Below are 8824 nucleotides of genomic sequence, written 5' to 3'. Positions count from 1 at the left end.
AAAAAAAAAAAATTCAATCTAAGTAAAGTGTAGTTAACCTAAAAAATCTGAGAACTTAGTTCTAGACCCAGCATTTCCTAGTTGCTATGGGGCAATCACCTGACCTCTCTTGGCTCAGTATCTTCATCTGTAGAAAATGAAGGGGTTTCATTAGATGATAAGGCTTCTTCTGGCTTTAAATCTTCTATTAGTGGCCAACATAAAACATTAAACTTTGGTAATGAGAATGGAATATGTAAAATTCATTTAAAGACAGCAAACAGTAATTGGAAACAATATATACCAATAATTGTATTAGGTGTTAGGAATAAAATGATTAAGATTGGATCCTGCCTTCAAGGAGTTGCCAATTTAGAGAAGTCAGAAATAATGACCATCACATTTATTCATTATCAAATATTTATTGGGCATTTACTATTTATTGGATACCAGACTGTCCTAGACACTGGGGACACAAAGATGAGTAAAATATGATTCCTACTGTTCACAAAAAGTATAGTGAGGGATGAGAAATACGTAAAAAACTTACAATTGACTTGCTATAAAAAATATTAATGTACTAAGTCGCACAAAAGGAACAAGATATATTAAATAGTTCACAAAATGACATTATCCTTGTGGGTCATAATATTTTCTATTGTTTTAGGACATTTTGACTTAATACAATAGGTCATAGAAAAAAAGCAATAAATTCTACTTTAAAGGTGGTATTTGATAAAGATCGCACTAACTGGAGGAGATGTAAAGACAGGAGGATTTTTTCCAAAGATGGGGTAACCCTTTGTTACCCCAATTTTCAGACCTACACTACTGAATCCATGTCCTTACTACTTGGCATTCAGGCTACTTTCCAAATAAAAGTAACAGACTGTCCTTTTTGCTATTATACAGGGGGGAAAGTTCAGAGTTTCTCAGTTGTCATAGGTACAATGATCTTAAAGTGTTGTGTTCAGGATATTACATCTGTGCTTCATTTGAACATAAGGTTTCTGGGGCTGAATGAAGGGAGGCTCTGAAATGGTTGGATGAGTCTCAATCAGATTATTAAAATGTTTGAAGTCCATGACGATTATATAGACAGGCAAAGAGAAGCCATCAAAGTTTTTACCAGGGAAAAATATGGTCAGATTTTTATGTTAGTAATCAATGCCTGGGGCCAGCGTGCAAGATGGGTTGGATAGAAAGAGTTGATAATCAGTTTCTAGCTACTGAAATAGTCCTAAGAGATGTGTATGGCCTAATCCAGGGCATGACGAATGAAATGAAGTAGAGGGGATGGATTCTGGACTTTTAAAGATTTCATGCTGGACATGGTGACCAGCCTGTAAGCGTTTTCAGGATGGGTGTGGGTGGATGCTGCTGCCCTAATGGAAATACGGAACCCCGGAGAAGAGTAGGAAAATAATGTAAAGTTCACTTTAGATACCGTAACCCTAACGGGCTCTTGGGACACCCAGATATATATAAGCACCAGGGCCACGTAAGTCAAGGCCTGGCGTCCAGCAGCTTTAAAAAAAAAAAAAAGGCGAGAGATAAAGCTCCAGTGTCCCTGTGTAAAGCAGAGGTCTTGGGAGTAGATTCACTTTTGAGAAGGGGAAAGTGGAGAAACGACATGGAAGCCTATGCAAAAGCATTAAGTAAGAGAACGGGGGTAAAATTCTACAAGCGTTCCCGTCCCCTAAAGAACTCAAGTGTTGGTTCACTTGCAACAGGCGCGAGTCGCGTCTTCTCCCCGTCGCGTCAGCAGAAAAACACCTCACAAAGTGGATAAAAGCGAATCTGACCTCACACCCTAGGATCTAGGGCCTCTCCCACCGCCATTCGCAGCCTCTGCTAGCAGGAACCCCGACCCAACAGCACATAACACCCAATCCTCACCCACCGAACCCCGCCGAGCGAGCCCTCCCTTGAGACCAGGACCCAGCGAGATCCTCACACGCGTGCGCGCACCTCGCGGACGTTGGTGGCGCGGGGGTTGCCGGGACCCCGCCCCCCACCTCGTCAGGGTGGCTACCCAGACCCTTCCTCCGCCCTCTTTAATTAAATCACTGTTGCACTCTCCCTGTAAGGCAAAGAAGAGGGAGAAAGATAGATACAAACCTTTGCTTTTTGTTGTTTTCACAGGCCAAGGGTCTCCCTGGTTTTTTGTTTTGTTTTGTTTTGTTTTTTAATTTACTGAAAACTCTCCTGGGAATGCAAAATGGTGTAATCAATTTGGAAAACGTCCTGGGACTACCTCAGAAGTGGAGTTACTGTATGATCCAACAAGTCCATGCCATACATTATCTATTATACATAGATAATGAGAGGATTTAAATATATGTTCACACAAAAACTTACACACAATATTCATAGCCAAAAAGTGGAAACAACTGATAAATGGATAAATAAAATGTGGTATATCCCTACAATGGAATGTTATTTGGCCTTAAAAATGAGATATGCGGGCGCCTGGGTGGCTCAGTTGGTTAAGCGACTGCCTTCGGCTCAGGTCATGATCCTGGAGTTCCGGGATCGAGTCCCGCATCGGGCTCCCTGCTCAGCAGGGAGTCTGCTTCTCCCTCTGACCCTATCCCCTCTCATGCTGCTTCTCTCTCTCCCTCTCTCTCTCTCAAATAAATAAATAAATAAATAAAATCTTAAAAAAAAAAAAAATGAGATATGCACTGGGGCGCCGGAGTGGCTCAGTCATTAAGCATCTGCCTTCCACCCAGGTCATGATCCCCGGGTCCTGGGATCCAGCCCCACATCGGGCTCCTGGCTCAGTGGGGAGCCTGCTTCTCCTTCTCCCTCTGTCTCTCTCCCTGCTCATGCACTCTCTCTCTCTGTATCTCTGTGTCTCAAATGAATAAATAAAATCTTAAAAAAAAGAAGATTAAACATGAGATATGCACATACAATGGAATATTATTTAGTCTTGAAAAGGAAGGAAATTCTGACATGCTTCAACATGGATGAGCCCTGAAAACACTATACAAAGTGAAAGAAGCCAGACATAAAAGGCCAAGTATTGTATGATTCCATTTATAGGAAATGCCTAGAATAGGCAAATCTGTACAGAAAGAAAGTAGATTAGTAGTTACTTAGACTTGAGGAGATGTGGAGAATGACTGGTAATGGGTATAGGGTTTCTTTTTTTTTTTTTAATTGTGGTAAAATATACACAACATAAAATAAAATGAAACTCTCTACCCATTAAATAATAACTTGCCTTACCACTCCCATCCCTGCCCCCTTCTATCAGACCTGACAACCAGCATTCCACTTTCTGTCTCCATGAATTTAACAATTCTAGGAGCCTCATATAATTGGAATCATATGATACTTACCATTTTTGACTGGCTTATTTCACATAGCAAAATGTGAAATAAGCCAGTGAAATGTGAAATGTGAAGGGGCAGAGAGAGAATCTTAAGCAGGCTCCATACCCAGCACGGACCCTGATGTGGGCTCCATCTCACAACCCTTAGATCACGACCTGAGCTGAAATCAAGAGTCAGATACTTAACTGACTGAGCCACCCAGGCGCCCAATTGTACACTTTACATAGGTGAATTGTATCGTATTTGAATTAAATCCCGATAAAGCTGTTACCAGAAAATCAAACTTAAAACTTGTGCTGACTCCTTCCCCATTAGTATTACTTGGTACAGTTATCAGTCCCACTGTATTGCATGCTTTGGGGAGGATCCAGGGGGTGGAGGGCTGGACCACTTTCCATGGAAAAGTAAATGAAACCATTCTTTTTAATATTTACTAGGGTTGACAAAACACCTCAGAGTTTGTTTCTCTTGGGGAATATAATCTTTGTTAGTGATGAGGTGATGAAAATGTTTTGCCTGTTTTACAATCAACTTGTAACAGCAAAAGGATGTTAAAACTGTCTTGTACATTTCTGTGGTTATGAATACTATTTTAGATGGGAAGGACTAGGCTATGGTCTGGTGATGGGCCTTATATTTTAAAGTAGAATCAATTGGGGCACCTGGGTGGCATAGTTAGTTAAGCGTCTGACTCTTGGTTTCAGCTCAGGTCGTGATCTCATGGTCGTGAAACGGAGCCCCACGTCCCACTCTGTGCTCAGCATGGAGTCTGCTTGAGATTTTCTCTCCCTCTCCCTCTGCCCCTCCTGCTCATGCTCTCTCTCTCTCAAATAAATAAATAAATAAATAAATAAATAAATAAATAAATAAAAATAAAGTAGAATCAATTCACAAAAAGGTACTCATCTATTTTAGTCTTGATTAATCAGTTAACGATAACAATTCATTTCTTTTTTTTTTTTTAAGATTTTATTTATTTATTTGAGACAGAGAGAATGAGAGAGACAGAGAGCACATGAGAGGGGATAGGGTCAGAGGACAAAGCAGACTCCCTGCCGAGCAGGGAGCCCGATGCGGGACTCGATCCAGGGACTCCAGGATCATGACCTGAGCCGAAGGCAGTCGCTTAACCAACTGAGCCACCCAGGCGCCCGATAACAATTCATTTCTATGACAAAGTAATAATAGAGTTTTATATCAACCAAGTCCAGTAAAACCTAATAGGTTTTTATGTATTTAATACATTCTTTAAAATATATTAGCCACTGGGTGGCTCAGTCAGTTAAGCATCCGACTCTTGATTTTGGCTCAAGTCATGATCTCAGGATTGTGAGATTGAGCCCCGCTTCGGGCTCCGTGCTGGGTATGGAGCCTGCTTAAGATTCTCTTTCTCCCATGGGGTGCCTGGGTGGCTCAGTCGTTAAGCGTCTGCCTTCACCTCAGGTCATGATCCCAGGGTCCTGGGATCGAGCCCTGCATCTGCCTTCAGCTCAGGTCATGATCCCAGGGTCCTGGGATCGAGCCCCGCATCGGGCTCCCTGCTCAGCGGGAAGCCTGCTTCTCCCCCTGCCCCTCCCCCTGCTCGTGCTTTCTCTCTCAAATAAATAAATAAAATCTTAAAAAAAAAAAAAGATTCTCTTTCTCCCTCTGCCCCTCCACGCCCCACGCCCCACCCCCCAACCCCACTCCTTCTCTAAAAAAACAAAACAAAACACATACACACATATATTTATATTAGATGTAAGAATAGCATTTAAAACCTTAAGTATTCAGTGCATTACTGCACATTGCAAACTCTCTGAAAATGATAGTGATATCTAGAGTCAAAGTTTCATTGCTTTTTATTACAACATTGCTGTAAATACTTTATTATTACAAAATATCACTGAACATCACAAATAAATTTTCAGTGGTAGATTGAGAATTAGAAACTTCCCAATTAGGTTGAAAATTTTAAGTAGATATCCAACATGTAAAACTAGTACATTAAGGAAGAAAGAACATTTATTTTTAGGTATATTCACATGGAGTTTTGTTAGGCAGATTTATAAAAATGAATAATTTTTAACTGATGGGTCATCTTAATTTTTTCACTTAGAGATGGTGGTGTAGAACTGGACTGTTTTACCCAAATCAAAATCCCTTTCCATCACATTCTCATTTCCTCTCCCATTTTTTTCTGTCTTTCAGCAACTACACAGGGCTTTCTGTCACAGTTTTTTTTTTTTAAAGATTTACAAATTTTTAGAGCAGTGTTAGGTTCACGACAAAATTGAGCAGAAGATAAAGGGAGTTCTCAAAAAAAAAAAAAAGAAGAAGAAGATAAAGGGAGTTCCTAAGGACACCTGACTGATTCAGTGGTTGGAGCATGCAACTCTTGATCTCGGGGTTGTGAGTTCAAGCCTCCTGTTGGGTGTAGAGATTACTTAAAAACAAAATATTTTTTGAAAAGGGGGGTTCCTGGGTGGCTCAGTTGGTTGAGAATCTGACTCTTGGTTTCAGCTCAGGTCATGAACTTTTTTCATTTAGTATGATGCATTTAAGGTTATTCCATGTATTTTCATGGCTTGATAGATCACTTCTTTTTAGAACTGAATAATATTCCATCATCTGGATGTACCACAGTTTATCCATTCATCTAATAATGAACATCTTGGTTGCTTCCAGGTTGTGGCAATTATATATAAAGCTGCTATAAACACCCAAGTGCATGTTTTTGTGTGGACATATGTTTTTCTTACGTCCTTTCTTTTGGGAGGATACTAAGGAGCACTATTGCTGGATCATATAATAAGAGTATGTTTGGTTTTGAAAGAAACCACTAAACTGTCTTCCAAAGTGGCTATACCATTTTGCATTCCCACCAGTAGTGAATGAGAGTTCCTGTTTCTCCACATCTTTGCCATCCTTTGGTGTTGTCATTGTTCTAGATTTTGACCACTGTAATAGGTATGTAGTAGCATCTCATTATTAATTTAATTTGCATTTCCCTGATGACATATGATGTGGAGCCTCTTTTCATATGCTTATTTGTCATCTGTATATCTTCTTTGGTCAGATGTCTGTTAAGGCCATTGGCCCATTTTTTAAAATTTAATTTATTTATTTGAGAGAGACAGAGAGCATGCGAGAGGGGGGAAGGGCAGAGGGAGAGGGAGAAAGAGAATCCTCAAGCGGACTCCCTGTTGAGCACGGAGCCCCACATGGGGCTGGATCCCAGGACCCTGAGATCATGATCTGAGCTGAAATCAAAAGTCAGCTGCTTAACTGACTAACAACTTAACTGACTAACCCTAGGCCATTTTTTAATTGAGTTGTTCATTTTCTTATTCTTGACTTTTAAGAGTTCTTTGTAAATACATATATATGTGAATATATATATATGTATATCATACATATATATATGTTTATTTAAATATTTTATTTTTAAATACTCCCTATACCCAATATGGGGCTCAAACTCACAACCCTGAGATCAGGAGTCACATGCTCCACTGACTGAGCCAACCAGGCACCCCCTCTTTGTATATTTTGGATAACAGTCTTTTATTAGGTATGTCTTTTGCAAAGATTTTCTCCAAGTCTGTGGCTTGTCTTCTCATTCTCCTGACATTGTCTTTCACAGAGCACAAGTTTTTAGTTTTAATGAAGTTCAACTTATTAATTATTTCTTTCATGGATCATGCCTTTGGCGTTGTATCTAAAAACATCAACATAACAAGGTTAACTAGAGTTTCTCCTATGTTATCTTCTTGGAGTTTTACAGTTCTGTGTTTTACATTTAGGTCTGTAATCCACTTTGAGTTAATTTTTTTGAAGGTGTGAGGTCTCTGTTTAGATTCATTTTTTGCATGTGGGTATCCAGTTGTCCAAGCACCATTTATTGAAAAGACTATCTTTAATTCATTGTATTGCCTTTATTCTTTTGTTAAAGACCAGTTGAGTATAATTCTGTGGGTCTATTTCTGGGTTCTCTATTATGTTCCACTGATCTATTTGTCTGTTCTTTTGCCAATACCACATTGTCTCAATCACTGTAGCTTTATAGTAAGTCTTAAAAACAGATAGTGTAGTCTTCCAATTTTATTCTTTTCTTTCAATATTGTGTTGCCTATACTGGGTCTTTTGTCTTTTCATATAAAGTTTAGTGTCAGTTTGTTGATACCCACTAAACAACTTGCTGAGATTTCAGTTGGAATCATGTTGAATCTATAGATCAGTTTGGGAAGAACTGACATTTTGACAAGATTGTCTTCCTATCCATGAACACAGAATATCTTTCCATTTATTTAGTTCTTTGATTTTTTTCATCAGAGGTTTTTTTTTAAAAAGATTTTATTTATTTGACCGAGAGAGACACAGCGAGAGAGGGAACACAAGCAGAGGGAGTGGGAGAGGGAGAAGCAGGGAGCCTGATGCAGGGCTTGATCCCAGGACCTTGGGATCATGACCTGAGCTGAAGGCAGACGCTTAATGACTGAGCCACCCCTCATCAGAGTTTTGTAATTTTCCTCATATATATGTTGTACATATTTTATTAGATTTATACCTAAGTATTTAATTTGGGGAACATGCTCATGTAAATGTATTGTGTTTTTAATTTAAAATTTCACTTGTTTATTGTTGGTATATAAGAAAATGATTGACTTTTTTATATTAACCTCTTATCCTGCAACTTTGCTATAATCACTTATTAATTCCAGAACTTTTTTGTTGATTCCATTGGATTTTCTACATAGATGATTATGTCATCTGCAAACAACAACAGTTTTATTTTTTCCTCAATCTGTATTCCTTTTCTTTTCTTACTGCATTAGCTAGTACTTCCAGTACAATGTTGAAAGGAAGCCGGTGAGAGGGGACATTCTTGCCTTCTTCCTGGTCTTAGAGGGAAAGTTTATAGTTTCTCACCATTAAGTATGATGCCAGCCATAGGTTTTTTGTAGATATTCTTTATCAAGTTGAGGAAGTTTCATTCTATCCCTAGTTTACTGAGTTTTTATCATGATTAAGAGTTGGATTTTGTCAAGTACTTTTTCTGCATCTATTGTTATGGTCATGTGATTTTTCTTCTTTAGCCTATTGATGTGATGAGATACATTAATTGGTTTTCAAATGCTTAACCAAGCTTACATATGTAGAATAAATCCCACCTGGCCATGTTGTGTACCTTTTATACATTTTAAACTTTTTATACATTTTTGGACTCAATTTACAAGATTTTGTTGTGGACTTCTGCATCTATGTTCATGACAGATACTGGTCTGTAGTTTTCTTTCCTTGTAATGTCTTTGTCTGGTTTTGGTTAGCATAATCCTGACCTCATACAATGAGGTCATTAGTTAGGAAGTGTTCCCTCTGCTTCTACCTTCTGAAAGAAATGAGAGAGAACTGGTATCATTTCTTCCTTAAATGTTTGGTGGAATTCACCACTGAATCCATCTGGGCCTGATGCTGTCTCTTTTGGAAGCTTATTAATTACTGATTCAATTTCTTTGATA

The sequence above is a fragment of the Leptonychotes weddellii genome, chromosome 4 (genome assembly GCF_054177405.1).
Source record: "Leptonychotes weddellii isolate Sample4059 chromosome 4, ASM5417740v2, whole genome shotgun sequence".
NCBI classification, from domain to species: domain Eukaryota; kingdom Metazoa; phylum Chordata; class Mammalia; order Carnivora; family Phocidae; genus Leptonychotes; species Leptonychotes weddellii.
This window is presented reverse-complemented; position numbering follows the sequence as displayed.